This window comes from Plectropomus leopardus, chromosome 22 (assembly GCF_008729295.1).
Source record: "Plectropomus leopardus isolate mb chromosome 22, YSFRI_Pleo_2.0, whole genome shotgun sequence".
NCBI lineage: Eukaryota > Metazoa > Chordata > Actinopteri > Perciformes > Serranidae > Plectropomus > Plectropomus leopardus.
In genome coordinates this window covers 2,605,194-2,629,420 of record NC_056484.1, presented here as the reverse complement: position 1 = coordinate 2,629,420, position 24,227 = coordinate 2,605,194, and the positions used below count along the sequence as shown (strand labels likewise).

At 38.6% G+C, this 24,227-nt stretch overlaps 1 protein-coding gene and 1 pseudogene across 1 annotated transcript in view; one reads left to right on the top strand and one right to left on the bottom strand.

The window, feature by feature from the left end:
• The window catches only part of shank3b (SH3 and multiple ankyrin repeat domains 3b), a 46,268-nt gene extending 42,387 nt beyond the window's left edge, over positions 1–3,881 (bottom strand). The window contains 1 exon segment of the mRNA XM_042511267.1: positions 3,822–3,881. The gene's annotated coding sequence lies outside the window, so the exon portion shown is untranslated.
• Positions 3,882–13,965: 10,084 nt separating this feature from the next.
• LOC121961440 lies at positions 13,966–24,157 on the top strand (annotated as a pseudogene).
• Positions 24,158–24,227: the final 70 nt, after the last annotated feature.

Sequence of the window (24,227 nt, the reverse complement as noted above, 5' to 3'; positions counted from 1 at the left end):
GTCTTTTTATTCGTATTTTACCCTTCTAATTTATGTTTTCATTTTTTTATTTCCTTTTAATGTGGTTTTATTGCTTCTGTTTTTGGTCTATTTCTTTGTATTATTTAATATTGACATTTAAGGTCCTGCATCTTGCATTATTTGTCAACTGGTTTTAATTTTATCCTAACTCTTCCCTAGTTTTGTCTTGCTTGTATTTAACAGAACTGTTTGGCTTTCTGCTCTTGCATTGCCGTCTATGTGTCCTATTTCAGCTTTGCTCTGTTTGTCAAAGCACTCCGTAAACTCTGTTTTTAAAGGTGCAACATATATTGTTATATTACTATTTCTGTCCACTTAGTCCTAGTCCTAGACAAAATTCAGTTTTTTTCTAAAACAGCTTTTTTAGAAGTTTCAATTCACACAATACAGATATATCTTATATGTAGTATATTTAAATAAGCATTTACCTGAACACAGGATTTGAAGTCCACAGCTTATAAACACCTATACTTCTAACTTTTATCATTAACCCTTTAAAATCTGGAATGACATCACTTTTCTTGTGCTGCTTTGCAAGAAATTAGAAAATTATTAAGGAAAAATTTCAAGGGACAAAAGACAAAAGCTACATTTAAAAAAAAAAAAACATTTAAAATTATCATAATTACATACGTTACAGATAATATAATTTTAAGCCCTTTTTGTCAAGTCTTGATTGCCGTGTCTTTTTCTAGCTTTCTTTTTCTTTTATCTTTTAACAAATATTCAGAAAACTTTCTTGCACTTTCTTGCAGACAGGACGCTCAAGCGGTCAACTGCATGTGTCTCATGGTCAAGTTACTTTGTTCATAATTTTTGCGCATGTCACACAGCTGCTCGTTAACATGCGTCGGCGCATGTAAACACCAGAGCGTATTAGAGGACATCCCATGTAAACAGGTGACCCAAAATTTTCAATCAGATTGAGAAAAATGTGCATGTAAACGCAGCTTCAGAGATTACCAACAACAAACAAACAAAATGCATCTGTAGGCTAATTTTACTAATATAAAATGTTGGTATACATTAAACTACATACATATGTACATAGTACATATGGGTACTGTGTATGTGGCTATAATGTAAAGGTTAAACTACAGACTTTGCAAAGTAACAACAGCAGACGTCTGCAGGTAGATTTTTCTCTGGCGAGCTACGTGAATGGCGTTTTCTTTGATTTCCATGGTAACACACATTAGAGCGAGACAGTCAAAGTACAGAGAGAGTGTTACGAAGAAGAAATACATACGTGATTGCTTGCATAATTCATGCAAAAGTACATAGTATATAAGGCAGCTGTACTAAAAGTAGAAAGAATTAGTATGCGATTCAGAAGACACCCTCCCTGTATTTTTTTGAGTTTATAAAAAACACAATAATTAATATTATTATGAAAAATATACATTGGACAGTTTTGAATAATCTATAGCAAGCTTACACCTTATTTTTTATTCCTTATTTTTCATGAGATCTCAGTACTATTAGTACTATTAATTTTATTCTAAGTTTATTACAGTAAGTAAAGGAGGAGGAATATAACGTAGGCGGCAGAGTACAAAGATGGCTGAGGTTTTCTGAGCTCGCGTCAGTCAAACCAGCAGAGTGACTTTCTTATTAACTGTCCTCATGCTAGAGAGGATTTTTCTCAGATTAGAGTCACGATTATGGTCTGAAAACAGGCTGAATCATGGGAAATGTAGTCCTGTAACTGCATTTCAGAATAAAAAATGAATTTTAAAAACTGGGAGGCTCGTCTCATTTTCCTCTCTAGTAGCCAGCGAAGCAGTTTCACCTCTGACCGTCGAGTCACTCGTGCATACAGTCACGGTGGTGCTGAGCTTAACACGTTGCCGTGACAACCGCGTGATGTTAAAGAGTGTCGGCGCTGCAGAAGAAGAAGATCCACTTCCTGTTTTAAGTGTTTGATTTTTTTTTTTTTTTTTTTGGAGGGGGGCAGATCATTTCTTTAGATAGACGGTCTGAGACTACGGCCTACACACTCTCTCTGCTGAGCTTACATAACACACACACACACACACACACACACACACACACACACACACACACACACACAGAGCGAGGACGGTAAAGTGATGCTGGAGGAAACAGGAAATCAAGACAACCCTCGGAGAAATGGAAAGAGACGGGAGGAAAGGAGGGATCAAAGTGGAGAGGAAGAGAAGAGTGAAGGAGGGAAGGAACGTAAAAAGATGATGAAGGAGAAAATAAATAAAGGATGGGAGGGAAATGAAAGAGGGATCACAGAAAGGAAAGGGGAAAATGAAGTGAGAGAAGAGAGAGGAAGAGGAGAGGAAGGATGAGGGAAACAAGGATAGAGAGAAGGAGAGAAAAGGAAATGAAGAGAGGAGGTGAAGGAAAGGAAGCAACAGAGGATAGGAGGAAAGAGGAGAGGGCGTAAAGAAAGGATAGAGGAGAAGAGGGCAAGAAAATAAAAGTGAAGGAAGCAAAAGAGGGGAGGTGAGAATAAAATGAAGAGAGGAAGGCGAGGAAAGGAAGAAAGGGGGGATGAGCAAGAAGATGAAGAGAAAAGAAAACAAGGAAAGGAAGCAAAAGAGAAAGGAGGGACGGCAATAAAGAGAGGAAGGCAAGGAATTGAAGGAAGTGAAAATGAGTGAAGGAGACAAGAGAGAAGGAAAGGGTGCAAGGAAGCAAATAAGGAATGAGCAAGAAGGTGCGAATAAAGGAAATGAGGAACGGAAACAAGTAAAGGGATAAGAAAAGGAGATAAAGAGAGGAGGGCAAGGACAGGAGAGAATAAAAGGAGGCAAGGGAGAAAGTGAGGGATAAGGCAAGGCGATGAGGAGAAAAGGTAACAAGTAAAGGAAGCAAATGAGGGAAGAAGATAGAGAGGAAGGCAAGGAAAGGGAGGAAGCGAGGGATGAGCAGTAAGATAAAGAGAAAAATGAAACGATGCAAGGAAGGAAATGAGGGACTGGGGAAGGAGATAAAGCTAAGGAAAGGAAGAAAGGAAACAACGAAGAAAATTAGTGATGAGGTAAGGAGATGAAGAGAGAGAGACACAAGAAAAGGAGAGGATAAAACAAGGCAAGGAAGGACATGAGGGAGAAAAGGAAACAAGGAAAGGAAGCCAAGGAGCGGTGAGGAAAGGAACTACAGAGAGGAATGCAAGTAAAGGAAAGGAAGCAAGGGAGCAAAAGAGGGATGAGGAAAGGAGATGAAGAGGCGAAGGCAAGGAAAGGAGGCAAGGAAGGAGATGTGGAATGAGGTACAGAAACGACAGGACGGAGGAATGAAGCGATAAAGAAGAAATTACAGGACAGAAGAAAGACGGAAAGGAAAGGAAAGGAAAAGAGGAGGTGGAGGACATAAAAGAAGGAAGGAAAGGGAGTGGAAATGAGGGACGAGGGAGGAAGATGAGAGATGCAGGAGGAAGAAGAGGAAAGGACAAATGAGGAGAGAGCAAGGGAAGGAAAGAAACGATGGAAGAATGAGGAAGAAGAGGAGGACACGAAGGAGAGCAAGGAGAGGAAAAGAGGCAAGGAATGCAGATAGGAAAAAGGAAAGGAAAGGAAGGGAGGAAACAAGGTGACAATAAGGGTGAAAAGAGGAAAAAAAAAGGTGAAGTGCAAAAAGAAAATTTAATCACGACTTTGAAAGTTACAGACCGGCAGCAAGTCACACACACTCTCACACACACACACACACACACACACACACACACACACACGCACACACACCCCGAAGCGGCATTATCCAAACACACATGCATTCACTTTAAAACACACACATTACACACACGGCTGCAGAATGAGACTCACCCAGAAGATCACCGACTCGTTCTCCATGATGATAAACTGAAAAAGAAAAGGACGGATGGAGAGAGAGAGAGAGAGAGAGGAAGAGAGGAAGAGAAGGAGAGGTGGAGGAGAGAGATGATGGAGGATGGGAAAAAAGAAGAAGAAAAAGAGGAAGAAGAGGAGGAGGAGGTGTATCTGGAGACGAAAAAGAGAGAGAGAGAAAGAGAAGAGGAGAGAGGAAGAGGAGAGAGAGGGAGGGAGAGGCAGGATGAGTGGAAGGCTGGTCGGTTCAGCCCACACACTGCTAGCATGACACACACTCTGTGCATATGTGCGTGTGAGTGTGTGAGTGCGTGCACGTGTGAGTGCGCACGTTGTCTCCCACTCTAATGCGTGGGTTAGAAAACACACCTCTCTCCCTCTCTCTCTCCCTCTCTCTCTCTCTTGAGCGAGCGAGGGAGAGAAAGAGCGAGAGGGGGTAAGCAGCGTGGGTGTGGAGGAGCGGCCCCGTCGCCATGGCAACGATGCAAAAGCAAAAAAAAAAAAAAAACAGCATCCAAGCATCATCATCATCATAATCGCTGGCCAATGATGACGAGCCCTGGTGCATGATGGGGGTGAATTTTTTATTAATTATTTCACCAAATGTTTGATTTCATGACATCTTTTTTTAAATTATTATTTATATAAGTGGGACCGACCAATCAGAGCGCCACGTGGCTGCAGGAGTCACATGACCCCCGCAAGGAGATAAAGAGGGTGTTTTCCACAAGTGAATCTCAGTCAGAGGCAGGAAACTGGTTCTGTTACACACCAGTACACACACCAGTACACACACCAGTACACACACCAGTACACACACCAGTACACACACCAACATGCATGCTACTTAATGACTGAAGTTAGGGCTGTTATCTAAATACCAGTAGTCAAAGAAGTATCTGATCCTTTACTTCAATAATGATTTATCGCAGTCTAAAAATCCTTATTCACAAAAAGTAAAAATCAGTGATTTGTACGTTAATGATTATTTCAACTGATACCGGTAAACCGATAATTTCCAGCATCTTGTGGCCAATAAGATACTGATACCCGATAACTGGCGGAGAATGAGAGTGGAGCGGACACCAGGGGAGACACCAGGGGAGACACCAGGGGAGACACCAGGGAAGACACAAGGGGAGACACAAGGGGAGACACAAGCGGAGAATAAGAGCAGAGCGGACATTTGGAGACACCAGCGGAAAATGGGAGTGGAGCGGACATTCAGAGACACCACTGTTGAATGACAGCGGACACCAGTGGAGACACCGACGGAGAATGAGAGCAGAGGAGACATTTGGAGACACCAACAGAAAATGACAGTGAGTGGACAATGGAGACGCCGGCGGAGACACTATTCAGTGCAAGACATCAACTCTTATTTTGATGTTAACACACTTAGGACAGAAGAAAAAGGGCTTAAAAGGAGGACGATTTATTAATTGATGGGGACCTGGTTGACGGCTGAGCGTAAATCGTCGTTTGAATCGCCATTACGAACGTTAAAACAAAATGTCATGAACTAGCTTGTGCCGAAGTCACGATCACAACAAACACTTCCACAGTTATTCATGTGGCTTGAAAAGGTTCAGCCGGATGTCGCTGTTTGTTTGAACTGTCACCGCATCTGCACATCTGAAAACAAACAAAAGTCGAGCGAGCGAATACAGAAAGTCAACCTCTAATCTGCGGCTTCCCTCCTCTACAGATCCGCTGCAGACGCCGCCAACTCTAAGTGAGAGAGAATGAACTAAACTCTGTTAATTTCTGAATGAACCGAGACAACAGATGGAGTCTGTATCTTTATCAATGAGGAGAATAAAGCCGACTGGTGGGTGATTCAGTCCGGCTGCTCAAACTCAGGCACAGTCATAAAGAAAACAGCTCAAACCCACCACATCCATAAAGGGTCCAATCTACAAATACACAGATAATCTTCATAATGTAACTTTTAATTGTACCAGCAGTCCATTAATGCTCTGCTTATACAATGATACAATGAGAACTCGGTTCTTGGCCGATTTGCTGCAGGTGTTTTTGTTTGCAGTCCTAAATGAATGCACTCTGGATGAAGACAGCATTAGCGAGGCGCAGCTGAAGACCTCGTGGGTTTTGTTTAACCAAATAAATATTCTAGATGAAAAGCGACCGCAAACAAGTGGTGGAAAGTAATATAGTGAATTTACTCAAGTACTGTACTGTCTTTTACTTCATTACAGTACTTAAGTTACATGTACTTTATATGAGAAATATCATTTTATACTACTTTATAGTTCTACTCCATACATCTCTGATGTAAATATTGTACTCTTTACAGCACTACATTTATCTGACAGCACCGACTACTTTTTCAAAGTAATTTTTGCTGTGTTCATGCATATGGTAAAAAGTTTGGCAAGATATTTTTATTTAATCTTGAGATTTCCAGCTCAGCTCCTATAATAAGTCTAAAATACACTGTGGAAACTAAATTGTTACATTCATACTGTTAACTGCAAAAAAATGCACCATTGAAACCCATTCAAACTGCAAATATTGATCCACAGCTTTACTATTTTCCACCTGATGGCGTCATTTTTTTAAACCATATTTGACATATGGAGAACATGCATGCTATTTCCACCAGGTGCACTGTCACAATTAATAATGCTGCAAATCATTGACATATCCCAGGCTGTGATAATCAATAAAAATCTACTTTTCATATAGTATATTGAAATTAATTCTCTTTGTTGTTGTTTTTTTCATCTAAAACCATAGTGGCATCATGACAAATACCTGGCATTTAAAGTGTTAAAATTCTGAAAATTAATTTGTATTTGATATTTATGATTAGGACTTATGTTGGTCAATAAAAGTAGAAATTAATGTATAATATTTCTATAGCCTGGTTCTGAGAAGTGCATTTTGTATGCAGAGCCAAAGTATTAGACACTGCAAAAAAAAAAGTATAAAAATCAACATTGCTGCTAATCATGGACATATCCCGGGCTGAGATAATCAAAATATTTATCTTCTTTGCATGGATTATACTGAAAATAATTCAATTTTTGCGGGGGGGGTTTCATCAAAAAACAAAGTGGCAAAAACCTCATTTAAAGGGTTGATATTCTGAAAATAATGAATATTTGATATTCATGATTAGGTCTGATGTTGGTTTTTAAACTTCGTGCTGTGAGAAGCTGCCAAACTTTCCTCTGTTAAAATCCATTCACATATTAACCAGCAGAGTTTGAGTTCGTTTATTCAGAAAAGAAAAATGTTTTGTTTTATATCAATTTGTCAGTCAAAATACTACATACAAAGTTATCAAATCAGTTTCTACGTTAATCAGTATTGTATTAAGTAGTATTGTTACTACAGATTATTCTGATACTGTACTATTGCACCAGATCTAAACACAGTATGTCTCTGTGGTACTTTGTGTTTTCTATTCTGTGTTTTCACAGTACTGACGGCTCAGTTTGTTATTTTCGGTGTTTTACTCTGATTTCGTCTCCCGCTCTTCGTTACGTGTCCAGATTTGTTTTACGTCTCTTTGTGTCCCTTCAGTAACAGATCCATGTACGCTCCCGTCACCAGACTCTCCTTTGAAACACCCAGTTTCTCCATCAGATCCTCGGCCACCTAAAAACACACGAAAAAAACATCTAATTGTGTGTGTGTGTTTGTGCAGGTAGAAATAAATCTGCTTTTCATGTGATGCAGTACAACAGTGGTGTAAAGGTTTTTTTTCCAGAAAACGCAGCGATCGTTTGTACAAATTGAAGTCAATTTATAAATTCAAACACATCTATCAGTATGAGCGGATCCGCGACGAATACAAAACTTGCACGTCTTTTTTCCCAAAGCTGGTTCAAATGCAAATTCAGGATGCAAATTTATTAATTTTTAAAAAGCTGAACAATAAAATTTAATAATGTGCGACACATTTTCTATGACGGCGTCAAAGTTTTTTCGTTCCCCGTCTGATAAAAACACCAGCAGTTGCTGGATAAAGCACTTCGGGTTAGATAATGCAGTTTTATTAAAAAAGAAATGTTACTATGACAACCTGTAATGTTAAAATTCACTTGTATCTATTGATCAGTGCAGATTTCTGATCACCAATAATTCTGTCTTAAATGATTTTTTTTTATCTTTTCTAATCTCATTTTAAATTTTTTTATTTTAATTAAATTTAACTGTATTGTTTTAATCACTTTTAATTGGTTAGATTATTTCGTTATTCCTCTTGTTGTACACTTTCACTTTTGAATCTCATTTTAAAATTTTGATTATTATTATTCAATTTTACTTAATTTTTTAATTGTTTAAATTATTTTATTATTCCTCTTGTACAATTTCACTTTCTAATCTCATTTTAAATTTTTGATTATTTTAACTTATTTCAACTGTATTGTTTTAATTAGTTAGATTATTTTACTGCTCCTCTTTTTGTTACACTTTTACTTGTATTTTTGTGTAATGTATTTTTCTCGACGTCACTGTAAATGAGTTTGCGGTAAAGCCAATGTTGGTTAACGCTGCTGCCCGGCCTGAATTATTATGATAATAATAATATTTCTTCGAGAGCAGTAATTCAGAGATGGCAGAATATTTCTCTTAGTGATGAGTAAAGTGTGCTGTTATCCAAATTTGAGCCTGTTTTAAGTGTCTGGTGGACCAATCAGGTTGCTCGGTCGGACCTGCTTGTTGTATAGTTGTGTTTATTCCCTAAAGAGTCGTTATTTCGTGCTCATTTATTTCCTGTTGGAAAGCACAGATGGACGGATGCTGCCAGTGTTAAATAAAGTTCAAACCCACCTGCTGTCCCTCCTCGACACTCTGCTCCGGACGCATCACCACCTGAAAACACAAACAGGTTAGTCAGCCGACGAGTTCGCCGTCTCTGCACTCTGGATCGATTCTGCTCTTCACTCGTTTACTCGCACCTGTTTGTCTTTCAGGACGACTCAAAAGATTTTCCACGTCAGTAACCTGCTCGTCTCTGTGCTGCCTGCTCCGCTGGGAAATCTCTCTTCTTAAATACAATATTTCAGATGCCGTAACAGCTTTAATAAAATGTCGTACGCCGTCAGTGTCGATCACATAACCTCCCGCAGGAAGGAGAAGTTGATTAAATCAGGAGGCGTCCGTGAGGGTTTGAGACGCTGGTGTTCGTGCTCGTGCAGCATCACCCGTTAATATTCACCGGGGACTTTTATTCATGTCATCCCTCCTTTCTTCTCCCCTCATTTCCTGTGAGATCTCTACTGTACTCAATTTAATGAAAAGGTGTAATATTCCTCAAAATTATATGTATATTTCTTTTTATTTTTAAATCATACGTCATCATGGCCCTGTCTTTTCAAATGGACCAAACTGTTCGCAATTATTCATTCACTCATGATTGGAAATAGTTTCTCATAACTGAACAACTCAGATATTACGTTAGTAGATGTTGATTTTTTTCCTTAAATAACTGTTCATATTTTAAAAAGGAAAAAAAAAGACAAGAAAAGAAAACAAAATTTCTTGTTTTGTCACCTTAAACTCAAGAATATTTCATCTGTATTAATATAAAATAAACAAAAGCAGCATGTTCATCACATTTTAGAGGCTGAAACCAAAGTAAGTGTTTGGTTGGATTTTGGTGTTACGGAGGACTTAAATAATTACCAAAAAAAAAAAAAAAAATCCATTCATTCATCATTTTAGTTAAAAGGCAATAAACTTTATGTTTGTGTTTGTTCAGGTGTGTGTGTGTGTGTGTGTGTGTGTGTGTGTGTGTGTGTGTGTGTGAGTGTGTGTGTGTGTTGTGTGTGTGTGTGTGTGTGTGTGTGTGTTTGCTGACCTCTAGCTCCATGAAGTCTCCCAGTCCCTCCACTGTGTCCAGGTGAACTCTGGTCTGACCAATCAGAAAGAGCCGTCGCTCCTTCCGCACCTCCCCCTTAACCCCGAGGGCGTCTGACAGCACGGTCTGTGCACGCGCGCACACACACACACACACACACACACACACACACACACACACACACACACACACACACACACACACAGTTATTAACCTGAATACTTGGCACAGACGTGCAGAAACACACTCGCTGGTTGTTTGTTGTTTTACCCGTAGACTTGTTGGGTCGTTGGTTGGACTGATGGAGTAACGGGACAGTTTGGGTCCATCGGTGTCCGGTCGCTCGTAGAAGATCAGCTGACCTGACTCGTTCTGACAAACAAAAAACAACAAATAAACAAGCCAGTAAGTCGGTTGCGGTGTATTCAGGCAGCATTATTTTTTTTCTTTTAATCTCTTTCTTTTGAATGTTATATAAGTTTTATTTTCATTTTTATTGTTTTTATTAACTGTTACAATTTGTATTTCCTATGCTATTTTCATTTTTATTTTTATCTTATTTTTCATCTTTGATTGTTAGCTATTGTATTACATTTATTTCGAATCTAATGTAATTTCAATTTTATTTCTCATTTATTTATTTTACTTTCTCCTTGTGGTGGTTATCCATGTTTATTGAGTTATTATTCTTTCATTTTTTTGTTTAAATTTTTATTATCATTATTATTATTATTTCCATTAAAAAAAGCAATTGCTTGTTTCTCTCATGTGAGCTTTATTTTTATCTTTATGTATAGAAATAAATTATTGTTTTTTTTATCTATTTATTTATTTCAATTTTTTAAATTTACATTATCAGCCTTTATTTTGTATTAAAGATTTTTTCTCTTTATGTTTTATTTTTGAGGTATCTTTTTTTTTTTTTTTTTTTTTTTTTTTTACAAATTTGCTGTTGTAGTTACAGTTTTGTTTTGTTTTTTTTTTTATCACGAGTTTGCATTAATCTATATTGATTATCCGAAGTCAAACCTGTTTTACACACTATTGTGCAATCACTAATCACAACTCAAACTGCAGTTCTTCATATTTAAGCCTTTGGCTCATTTTACCTTTTAATGGACATGATGAAGCAAAATGTGATGCTCTTTTTATTGTATTGTATTAATAAAGAATCTCTCATCTTATATTATACATACTTTGACAAACTGTTTGTAAATATTAGTGTTGTGCTCCCAGTGGCCACCAGGTAGAGCCCACAGCACCGTCTCTGGTGCTGATGGTGGAGCTCCTCTGACACACACACACACACACACACACACACACACACACACACGCAGTAGTGTATATGTACCATGAAGTCTCGAAGCTTCAGTCGTCCTTGGCTGCAGTCGAAGAACGTGTCGTGCTGTCTGATGATGGTGCCCTCTGATTGGCTGAGCTCAGCGGCCCTTTTGGCGAACTGCGTCTTGTCACTCACTTTGGCCTTGATCTCCACGTTGGACGGCATGGCTCTACTGAGCATGTGCAGAACAGAGAGCGAACAGGTAGTCAGACAAGTTTAAAAGTTTATTAAAAAAAAAAAAACAAAAAAAAACTGAACCCTGTGACCATCAGCAGCCCTAAAGGCTGATCAATCACTGCTGATTTACCAAATGTCTGATAATCAATCACTGTCAGTCTATCAATATATCTATCTATCTACCTGCTTAGGGAAAATAAAATGTCATCATAACTAAATATAACGTAAAAAAAAAAAATTAAAGGTAACACAGATTAGACAGCAACTGCAAATGAAAAAAACTGAATGTAAACAAAAATGCAGAATATGTAATATAATATGATAAAAAAAAAAATAATGTTAAATAAATATAAATAACAAATTAAAGGTCAGGTAGAAAAATAAGGAAAATAGGACATTAAAATTATATTATTTTAAAAAACGCCAGCTGAAGGGTAACAATTTATATTTACTTACCTGATTTACTTAACATATATAGTTATTTATATTTTCATACATCATAAAAATTACTACTCTACTACATTTCAGAGGCAAATATATACTTTTCACTTCACTACATTTGTCTGACAACTTTTTTTTCATTTTTTACATGATATTTATTTTCATTTTGTGATCTGATAATAAGCATAATTAAGTCAGACAGATAGATGTCCCTTTTTGGAAGCAAATTTCTTATGTTTTTTTTTATTATTATTATTTTTTTTTTTTTCCAGGTAACTTTCTCATGTTTTGTCTTTCTTTTTTTAAAATTATTGATTGATAACTAATAAAATCACATTTAATTACTTTTATTAGTTTATCACTCAATAATTAAAAAAATACAGTTCATTATAAAACAACATTCCTTTTTTTAGTATAATGTTGTATTAATACTCTGAATCTGTAGTCAGATAAATGTAGTGGAGTAAAATGTAAAGTAGCTTAAAATGGAAATACTCAGTTTAAACTTGAGTAAATGTACTTAAATGTCGAGTCACTTATCACTACTACTTCTGTACTTTCACTTTTGAAAGTACTTTTGACTCGCTTCTGGCTCCAGCAAAGTATTTTTACACTGTGGCGCTGCTGTTTTTTATTTAGAGTTAGCAGTAATATCAGTAAAGTGCACGACGTTAGCTCCATCATTAGCATCACATCAGAGCTAACGTTAGCCAGCCTGTTAGCTTCCTAGCAGCTAACCGCTAACCTGCGCATTAAACATGGCGGACGGTTAACTAACGGCACAAACAGCCGCTAAAATTAATAAAAACTAAACTTTTAAGAGGTAAACGTTTACCTGCTGTCGACGACTCTGCTGCCGTGTGTCTTGTCCGTGTAACCACACTTGATTTTACCGCGAAACACTCCCCCCTGGGGCGGAGCAGCGGCGGTCTGAGAGCGGCTGACTGCACACGGAGGGGGCCGGGAGAGGACAGCAAACTGACCGCAGAACAGCGCTCAGTGACGGGGAGCATCGTGTAGAGGAGGAGGGGTCTTCCTCAAGGATGGTCCACCGCCATTCGATAAGAGACGATCTACGTCTGCGCATTCGACAACACAGTAACAGGAAACGAAGACGTCTCACTCCGCTTCTTTTCTGCTGTACGGAAAAGTAACGGCAGCAATCATGGCTGACTTTTAAAGGAAAACGCCACCTAAAATAAATATGTTTAACGAATCCAGATTTAACAGCATCAACTTAAAAATATGTTTTAAAAAACTAGCCAAACATATTAATTAATGCATAAATCATAATTTTATAATAAATGATTGTGTTCATACATGTGTTTGTTTTGTTAGTTAGTTAGTTAGTTAGTTAGTTAGTCTGGTTTTGCTGTTACTTAAGTTATTTGGTTGGGGTTTTTTTTGTCAGTTTTTATGCTACCCATTTTATCATGTAGAACTTTGAGATTTGTTTCAAATGTAAAGTGCATTACAAATAAAATTAATTATTATTATTATTATTATTGTTATTAAGTAATGTTTATACTTTTAATTTCTAAATTTTGGTAATCACTTGTCACTTTATATACAAACTGAATAACTAAATCTGACTAAATATGGACTCTTTCAACACTGGTCTAGTTGTTCTCCCAATACAATATAATTATATATATATATATATTAAAAATCCCACAGTATCAATAAAACAATGAAGGCAAAACAAGCCAAATTTATAGACCAGAAAATCAATTAAATGACTCTTCATAAAAAACAATGAATAACAGTAGCCTAATATAGAAATATGAGTAGAAAGTAAATTAGATTATTCCCTCAAATGTTGAACTGTTCCTTCAAAAAATATCCTGCAGTTCTTCTAATGGCCACCAGATGCTGCTCAAACAAACTGACTCGATTGGAGTAAATGGGAAAAACTTATTTTAATACAAAGTCAACAATTTTCTACTTAATTTCCATCAAAACAATATACGTCTTACATATTTTTAATTTGTGTTCTGCGTCTGTGATTGGGTGGTTTGCAGGTATGATGTCACATTGGTCAGTGACAGCGTTTACTGTTTATACGTGTTTACCTCCACTGCCGAGTATGCCAACACACACACACACACACACACACACACACACAGAGCTGTAACATGACTACATTTAGCTCATCGGCTCATCAATACAACTCTGGAGCTGTGCGTGTGTGTGTGTGTGTGTGTGTGTGTGTGTGTGTGTGTTGGCATTACTGGGCAACTGGACAGCATCATGGTGGGAGAAACAGGGAGCGAGAGAGCAGCAGAGAGAGAGAGAGAGAGAGAGGGATGGAGGGGGGGGAGGTTGGTTGGCATTTGGCAGAAACAAATCTGCAAAGACGAAGAGGAAGAAGCCACACCGAGGGAGAACAAAGACGTCTTTTTCTGTGAGTAAAACTATTTTAAAATGATTATTTAGATCAATAAAAACAGCCATGATGTTACAGCAGTGTTGATTAGACAGGCTGTAAATGCAATAAAAGTCTGTGTGTCCGTCAGGTGGTCTCAGGATGACCGTCACATATTCCAGTAAAGTCGCCAACGCCACCTTCTTCAGTTTCCACCGGCTGCTGCTGCGTTGGAGGGGAAGCATTTACAAGCTGCTGTACCGAGAGTTCATCCTGTTCGTTCTGCTCTACACCGTGCTGAGTGTCGTCTACAGGTCACACACTTTCTCACTCACACTTTTGCAGACTGCAATATTAGTCACTGAAAGCTTTCTTTGAATCCTGGTCCAAATTTGTTGTTTCAAAGAACAAGTCTTTGTTTTTACTATTCAGCGTGTCGAGTGTTGTTTATCAAAGCTTGATGCATCTTTTTCCTCTGTGCCAGCGAGCTCCGCTCGTTGTGCAAATTTTAAGAGAAGAAAGTGCGAATATTTACTTTTTCATCTGTCTTCCCCCCAGAAATGACACCCTGCAGTAGTTGGTTTATTTCGACTTATATTTAGTGTAGCCAGCGACCTCTAGTGGCTGTAGTAATTATGACAGGAGCAAAGGAGGAAGTCAGGTGACGTAGTATAAAGACTCATGGCTTTAGATTTGTAAAACTCATGCAAGCTGCTTCAAAGTTTACTCACTTTTTTATGGTGTGGCATTGCTGCACAAAGCAGGTGGGGTTGCACGTATCGGTCAAAAAACACAGGACTTTGACCAAGCAGACTGCTGTTTGTGTCTTTTATGAACATAAAAATTCAACATTTTTTCGTTTGATATGTGCTTGACAACATCACATCACATTACATTAAGTATTTAACGTGACAATAATCACAGTGTCCTCTGTGCTGCAGGATTGTCCTCTCCGAAGACCAGAAGAGACTGTTCGAGAAACTCTCCATGTACTGCGATAAATACGCGGAGCAGATCCCCGTCACCTTCGTCCTGGGTACGTCTCTCTGTTTCTGCCTGTCACTGAAAGAAATCAGGTGCAAATACAGTCCGAAGTCCCTTTAAATACATTGATTTTAGTCAATTCTGTAGTCGCAAAATATACATCCAAAGTTTCCAACCCATTACAGGAATTAACATCTTTGGAAAAAATACGTTTAGAAATTCAGAAAGAAATACTGAAAGAAATTATATTAAAAAAACAAAACACAAAAGGCTCCTCTGTTACATATTTGGGACATTTCTTGTTAAGTTGCTTGTTGCCTTCTCTTCGTGTTTTTGAAAGAAATCAAGCCAATTTTCTCAGGTTTCAAAGAGTTAACAACCATAAACAATTGTTGTCTGTTGCAGCTATATAACTTTTAGATATTTTTACGTACATATATTTTAAACTCACATATTAATGAACTAATACCAACGATTATTTCCACAGCAGCTGATGAAATATAACACAATGGTTAAACGTCTCGTTATCTTTCCTCTGACGGCCTTTTAATGGTTTACAGCTTACAGACGTGTCAGATTCACAGTCAGTGTTGTGTTATTAATAATCACAGGAGTCGACGGCTAATATTAGTCCTCTGAAACACAGCTCAACACACTGACTGATTTATGACCGCTGTGTTTGGACTCTATGATCCACGCTTAAGGATCAACGGCGAATTTAACTAAATACTTTGACAAAAAGCAGCTAAATACGGTTTTGAGGTACTTGTACTTCATTTGAGTTCTTTATGTGTCTTTGTTCGCTTGTTACAACATGAAGACTGTCAGCTACACTGAGATAAAATAAAAGCTCACAAAAAAAAGGGTTGGGCGGCCTCATTAGCGGGCCGCTAATGGAAACCGATCATTAAAGAAGCAGAAAAGGCTAAAAGCAGGATGAGTGTTTGTGTGTCTGATCTCCTCCCTGATTCACAGCCACAGTGTCTGAATGTGTTCACTCAATGTGTTTCTGTCATGTTTTCTCAAAAAATGAAATTAAAATAAAGTTTATCATTTCATTAATACCACACCTGTCCTACGAGACAAGCTGACACGTGCTGTATTTTTTTTAACTGTTATTTTTGCATTTTCAACATAGAACAAATGCTCAGTACGTCACTCAAACATCTTAGCCATGAAAACCTTTACAAATAGAAAAAAATAAAAATTATATACATATACAGCGATAGAGGTTTTTTGCTGTTCATTACAATCCACTACCCTTGAGTTACTTGATTATCGGGCTCCGAATCCTCACAAATATTAATACAATCAGACACGTGATGTGCTCAACAAGTTATTTGTGTCTGCATTAACGTGACTTTACGGAAATTAAATGTTCATTTATTTGTGTTGTTTCAGGTTTCTATGTGACTCTGGTGGTGAATCGATGGTGGAATCAGTTTGTTAACCTGCCGTGGACGGACCGACTCATGTTCCTCATCTCCAGGTACATTCAATTATTCTGTGAGCGTCAGTTTTTGTTGAAGGCTCCAACCATCTTTTAAATGCAGATAAGGTTTTAGGGACACTAAAACAAGACAGATGGAGGTTAGTTGATGGTGCACAGGAATGTCGAGCGTTTCCAAATATACAGAAAAGGAACCTGAGGTGCACCTCGCCGGTTCATCACGTGATTTCTGCTTTTATGTTTCCTCCAGCTGTGTTCAGGGTAAAGATGAATATGGCCGCCTGCTGCGCCGGACGTTAGTGCGTTACGTTAACCTGACATCGTTGCTCATCTTCCGCTCCGTCAGCACCGCCGTCTGCAAACGCTTCCCGACCATGGACCACGTGGTCGAGGCAGGGTGCGAGTGGGTGAAAAGTTAAGGATTGGTAAAAAAAATAATGTTTACTAAAGCTTATGTTTGATTTTATACAGGAAAAAGGGAAGTCAGCAACTTGGTAATAAAAGAAAAAATAGTAGATTTAGAAATATAAAAAAACGATATTTATAATTGATCATAATTACATATTTGAAATTATGTTACAAATTTGTTATATATTTAAGCACATTTTGCAGGTTATTTCTGTGTTATTGTTTTTAACTTGTTGATCTATATTGATTTTATTTATTTATTTTTTACAAACTTTCAGATAATTTTCTTGTAGTTTTTACTCATTTCTTGCCAATTTTTGGGTCATTTCTTCTTCCGTTGCTCTTTGCCTTCTCATGTTTTTGAAGGAAACCAAATTAATTTGCTCAGGTTTCAAAGGGTTAAAAAATACATTTTGCTGAGATATACTTTAAAAATAAGTAAGATTTAAATGCACGACTTTAATAATTAATATTTCCGCAGTGTGGTGTTAGTATGTTTCCAAAAGGGTCTGAATATTTCTTCCGCCGTGGTTTATAATAGTCTGTGCTGCATTAACGGGTCCAAACTGAAATGCCTGAAGTCAGACAGAGTTCAGCTCCTTCTCGGCCGGTCCTCTTCCTTCCTGGAGTCGTCTGACCCGACCCCAGGGATTAGCTCGTTATTGGCCGATTAGAGCAGAAGTCAGAGCTGATGAACTGTTTGTTTCATCCCTCATGCATCATTTAGAGTTAACCCTTTGAAACCTGGATCACTTTTCATGTGCAGCTCTCCGACGTCTTTCAAAAGTACTCAAACCTTTGAAACACTGAGCAATTTGTCTTGATTTCTTTCAAAAACAAACAACAAAAAAAATGTGTAAAAAAAAAAAAAAAATGACAAGAAAATTACCCAGAAATTAGCTTAACAAAGAGAGAGAGAATCATAAAATTTTCCAAATAACTAAGGAAAAATACCAAAAAAAAACTACATTAATTATTTTTTGTGTTTTCCATGTAATTTTCTTGTGCTTTTAATAAGTGAAATGTGAGCTCTAAACTGGGAGTCGGCCACTCAGCCACTATCACTGTATCCAGTTCTGTTAGTACATCCATGCTAGCTAGCTAACAGTGGATCGTCTACTCTGAGCATCCCAGCTGGAAACAAAATATGATCTGCTACATATATATATATATATATATATATATATATATATATATATATATATATATATATATATATATATATGTGTGTGTGTGTGTGTGTGTGTGTGTGTGTGTGTGTGTGCGTATTATATAAAGAGCCACACACATGCAGAAAACTCAAAAACTCAAAAGAAGGCTAAATCAACTTAGAACAACAATATAACTTCATGACTTTCAACTTACTGCAACTTTGTGAGTCTCCTCTTTCAAACCAGCATGGAGACTGGATGTAGGACCCTGTAGGATTGTGGGGACACGAGGACGACCCCTGCATGTCTCAGAGATCTGATCCAAACACACCTAAAAGTGAAACAAAAAAACAAGCATCGATGGTTATCAGTGTGTCTGCATAAATGATAACTCTGCAGCCTTTGTAAGATGATGCTGATGACGATTTTGTTTTCGTCTGCAGGTTTTATGACTCCAGAGGAGAGGAAGGTGTTTGAGAACATCCGCTCTCCTCACCTCAAGTACTGGATCCCCGTCGTCTGGTTCTCTCCAACCTGGCGTCTAAGCTCGACAGGAGGGACGCATCCAGGACAGCATCGACCTGCAGAACATCCTCAATGTGATGCCAAACATTTTGTATTGTGTGTCAAAAATATGACTCAGCTCTCAACAGAGATAAGCACGTCTCACTCCTTAGCTGCATCCATCATTGGTGTCAGAAAAAAACAATATGCTTCATTTTTCGAACCCTTTGAAACCTGGACCGACATCACGTCTCATGTGCTGCGTTCAGACGCCTTTTGCAAGCTGTTTAACCCTTTGAAACCCGATGAAATCGGTTGGATTTCTTTCAAAAATATGAAGGGTAACGAGCAACGTCAAGAAAAAGACCTAAAAAAAATCCCAGGGGCAAATAAAAAAAAAAATAGGAAAAATGTCCAGAAAAATTTCTTCACAATAATTTATTTTAAAATTATTAACTGTTTTTTGCATCATTTCCTTTTTTGTCTTGTTTGTTTGTTTATATTTTTTCTTAAATATTATACAATTTCTTATGACTTTTTTGAAAAACCAATTTCTTGCTTATTTTTAGGTTTTAAAGGGTTAATAGCACTTTTATTAACACCAGATTTCCTGTGCTGCATTCCGACGCCTCTCAGAAGCATAAAAACCTCTGAAACTTGGGAAAATTTATTTTTATTTCTTTCGAAAACATTTAAGTTTTAACCTAAAAATCCCTGTTAGTCTGTGACCGTATTATTGACGTGTAGTTAACATGACACCCAGTTTTGTTTTTTCTCAGAAGAGATCCAATCAGCCTGTTGACTTACAGAAATCTGTTTGTTTCTCCAGGAGATGAATCTGTTCAGGACTTGGTGTGCGACTCTTTTCGGCTACGACTGGGTCGGCATCCCGCTGGTTTACACACAGGCCAGTCTCTCTCTCTCTCTATTATCTCCCACAATAACATGTTTAAAACGGATGCAGCTCGTCTAATCACATCATCACCATCATCCTCCATCATTACTGTAACCGAATCAGAGCTCTGAGTCTCCCGCTCAGAGACAGAAAGGACGCTCAGTAAAATTTCTCTGATGTCTCTTTAGGTCGTCACTCTCGCCGTCTACACCTTTTTCTTCGCCTGTCTGATTGGTCGCCAGTTCCTCGACCCCGCCCAGGGTTACCAAGGTCACGACCTCGACATCTACATCCCTGTTTTCACCCTGCTGCAGTTCTTCTTCTACTCCGGTTGGCTAAAGGTGACTTCATGTTGTTTCTTAAAGGGACAGTTCACCCCCAAATCAAAAATCCATATTTTTCATCTTATCTTTAGGGATATTTAATGGTTCAGATTGTTTCGGTGTGAGTTGTTGAGTCTTGGCGATACCGTAGAGATGGCTGCCTTCTCTCCAATATAACGAAACTAGGTGCCGGTAAAACACACATTTGACTTTTCATGAGTTTGAGGCAAATTTCTTTGAAGCACCCATAGATGATCCTCGTTGGTTCTTCTTTTTTTCTACAATGTTTTTGTTTACTTTTTTCTTTAAAATTTTTGGGGCAATTTTGGTGGGGTGTTTTGTCTTTAAAATTATTTTGGCAATTTTTAAAGAAAAACATTTGGTAATTTGTTTTTTCTTCAGTTCTTTTTGGCTATTTTTAAAGAAAATATTTTGGTGATACCTTCCAAATACTCACACCAACAATATAGTACCTGTCTCTCAACACAAGCCCACTGATTCCCACTGAAGACGCAAATCTTTAAAAATACCTCTCATATATGTGTGACTGAACTCTAGATTCAATGTTTGCGTTGTCGTCAGGTAGCAGAGCAGCTGATCAACCCGTTCGGAGAAGATGACGACGACTTTGAAGCAAACTGGATCATCGACAGGAACCTCCAGGTCAGCAGTCAATCACGGCGCTCTTGGACAGAAGCTCAGAAACTCTGGAAGCAGAGGACATGAAAACCGTGTAGTCGTTAATAACTTTAGGGATAAAAATGTAAACTAAAGCAAAATTAAAATTCCTTCATTGCGACCATCTCCTGTTTACCTGTCCCTCCAGGTGTCTCTGCTGGCTGTAGATGAGATGCACATGAACATGCCTCACATGACCAAAGACATGTACTGGAATGACAGCGAGGCTCGCCCGCCGTACACGCTGGCTGCCGCCGACTACTGCATCCCCTCATTCCTCGGCTCCACCACCGACATGGGGTCAACACACACAAACACACTTTACACAATACAAATTGGAAAATTACAACCAAGCAATCCGATTCATTGGAGTAAATTATGTAACCATCTTTTGTTGTTATGGCAACTGTTACGGTTTGCAGTTTTACTTCTATTTTAATTTGTTTACAATAACTGTAACTTTGTGTTCCCCCTCGATGACCTCAAAAATTAAAAGACAGGGTTTAGTAACATTTGATTTAGAGTTGTTCCATACTCAAAATTAAAAAGTCCAATCCATCTTCCAGACTCTCTGACATCCTGCAGTTTGATGAGGCTGATGTCATTGACAGTCGTCAACGGCGACAGGACTCAGTTTTGGCTTGGCGGCAAGAGTCGGTAATATGGTGTTTCCTAATATCTCTGTTACAGACGCAGTGCAGTATGATGATTATAATGGAAAATGCTCTCTATACTGATGATACAATCCTGAACATGCTAATGAATTAATAGATGAATAGATTCAATAAACGTTCTCTGGTTGGCTGCTGGGGTAGTTTTTTGTTCTCTCTTCACATATTAGTTTGATCAGAGTCCGAAAAGAGAGGGAATGGTCTTCAATATTTTAAAAAAATGTAAACTTTGATATTTGCAGGTTCTGGGTCGAGTTCGCCGGCTGCTGAGTGTTCAGGAGCCGCCCGACTTCCGACCTCCTCGACCCATTTTCAAACGACACAGCAGTGATGCAACAGGAAGCTTCTTCCCAGACTTCAGGTTCAGTATTGCTCAATTTAAAGTACAAAAGGTAGTTTTAACGTCAGTTTTAATTACAGCTGGTATGTTCCTGGTAAGAGGCGATCTCTGGGGCTGAAAAATGACGCCAGGGGAGAACTGCCAAAAACTGCAGCTACTTGAATGGCCACTTGAGGCTGGCTCCAAGATGGAGTCAATCCCCATAGACCCTCATATCAAAATGTTCAACTTTACAGGAGAAACAAAAGTGAATAGCCTCTAGCAAAAAACAGCTTTGGTCTCTTTAACCAATTATCAACAACTATTTATGCTGCTTTCGATGGCAGGTGGGTGCTGTCTTCTGACAAGTCATTACCACAGCGACAACATGGGTTAGATAACGTAACCATGGAGTGAGCCCAGATTCACAACAATGTGCATAGCTGTAGCTGTCGCTATCTCTGTGTTTTCAGTTCATGAAAAAATTGTTTTGTTTGCCAAAAGTCTTTATTAATGTTTGGTTGTACTAAAAGACCCTCTACGCTGGAGTTGGAAGTTACGTTTTTCCCTTTGTTGCATTTTGTAGCTTTGTTTTTTGCTGGTGAAAAATTTTACAGGGGCGTCATCATTACCATCCTGACTATGCTAGCCCCTAGTGTTAGAGTTAGATCCACCCTCTTGTCCAAATATGGTCACCTCTGGTTCCAAAAATCCAAGAAGGCGTCAGCCAAAATCCCAAACTCAAGGCTTCAAAATGGTAATACAAAAATCAATAGGTGACGTCACGGTGACAACATTGATAATGTTATAAAGTCTGTGGTAATTAGGCAGCAGAGTGACTCAGTGCTTAGCACAGTGTTTGATTGTATTGACAGTTTGCCTCTCTGACGTCAACTTTATCTTCTCTCAATCCATCCAGGGTCAGTCCACGCCCAGAGGACATCGGTCTACCCTCCCCTGGAAAGGATACCCTGGCCACCTTAAGGGAGGTCAGCAGCAACCCCCCATCCCCTGAAAGCTCGCCTTCTACCGTTTTCCCCCAACTCGTCGTCAGCCCGCCATTGTCTGGTGAGCTCTGTCACAACATGGATGCTTCTGGCAATGGTGAAGCTGCAAAACCTCAGAATGGACTGGATCCATCCCCAACTGAGGGGGCACCAGGCTTTTATACCGAAAGGTTAACCATTGGTTTTTTGCTCATTGTCATTTTGACTTTCCACTCCTTGTTGGCTAACTCTGTCCACAATGAAAACAAATCAAACTGACTATGAATCACAGTTGGTCTTAGCGTTCTCCTTTACATTATGTGATCCTGCTATTCCACTCTTCATTTCCTCTTGTGGTCTGACTCATTTTTTGTATTTCTAGGACTGGCTCTCCGGTCTCTTTTTCCCCCACCCAGCTAGGACCAAAGCAATTCCGCTGGTTGACACTAAACGTCCAGAATCAACCACCAACCCGACCACGGGGGCGCCAGTTCTCTCTCCAGTTCTCCAGGCAGTCGTCGAAGGCATCTGTCCGAAGCCTGCCAAGCCCCAAGGCTCTTGGAAGGCGGAAACGATGCCTAGCTCGATTCCAATCCCGACGATCACCTGGTCCACAAACCGACACCCTGCAGCTCCCTGACCTCGAGTACGACCACGACTTCCAGGGAATGGCAGGGACTGAGGACACTGAGAAGGAGGGAACCAACAACAGCGAAGAAATAAAAAACCAGGACTCCCAGTCGCAGAGCCATGAAAACAAATAAGCACTCATACAGTTAACACGATACTGCCCCAGCAAAGACATTCTCCAAACTGGTAAGAATTACCAACAAGAAGTCAGAAGAAGAAAAGTGGCTTCAAAATCTCCAACCTCCGAAGATGTTCTGAGGCCTGGAGGATGGGTTAACTGCCTTGTTACTGAGCCCATACCATCAAACAGTACTCCAAAGAACACAAAACAGTCTTCATACTGAAAGTCAACTTTCAAGACAATAAAAGGGCAACTTGGGCAGAGATGGGATAGCTGAAAACACTGCCTCTCCAGAAAAATACCTGTATAATGCCTTACATTTGATAAATGGATAGCTCAATGCACATTAGAAGTAAAATTAGCTGCAAAGAGCTCAACCTGTGAAAGAAAAATTTGTTAAGAAAAGTTGGAGGTTTTCCCACTCACTTTAATACCATTTTCTTGGATGCCATCTGGTGGCCATTAGAGGAACTGCAACTGAACATACTTCAGCTGTTGCTCTAAAGCTCATTTGTTGTGATTAATTATCGTACTCAGGATCAAACACTGTTCTTCAAAGGTTTTCCTAAAGATTTTTTTCTGGCACAAAATACTGTCTTCATGTGATAACAGTGTCTGTTTTTGTAAACGTAGCTGAAGTTGCGAATATACCGTATGTGTTAATGCTGCTGAATCACCAAAAACTGTTCTTTGTAAATAAATTGTTGTGACCATTTGGTCAACAAAAAGTAAGAGTGATGTCACCAAGGCAATGTTATTATGGTTGACTAAAACTAAACTAAAATTCAAACTAGATGGGAGAAATCCTTTTAGACTGAAACAAACAGGAAGGAAATATCCTTAGTTATAGTCTTTCTCAATTTGGTCAAATTTGTCAACACAATAAGCTGAGGAGGATTCTGAACAACCAAAGTTGTGCCTCTCAGAAGTAACCCACATAATAATTAAAACACTTCAATTCATAACAGTTACTAAAACCCATAAAAACTATACAAAAACTAGACAATTTTAAACAAGAACTTAACTAAAATGAGCAAAACCACACTAAAAAAACTGAACCTGAATTAAAAAATGAAATAAAAGCTAATCAAAACTATGCAAGAA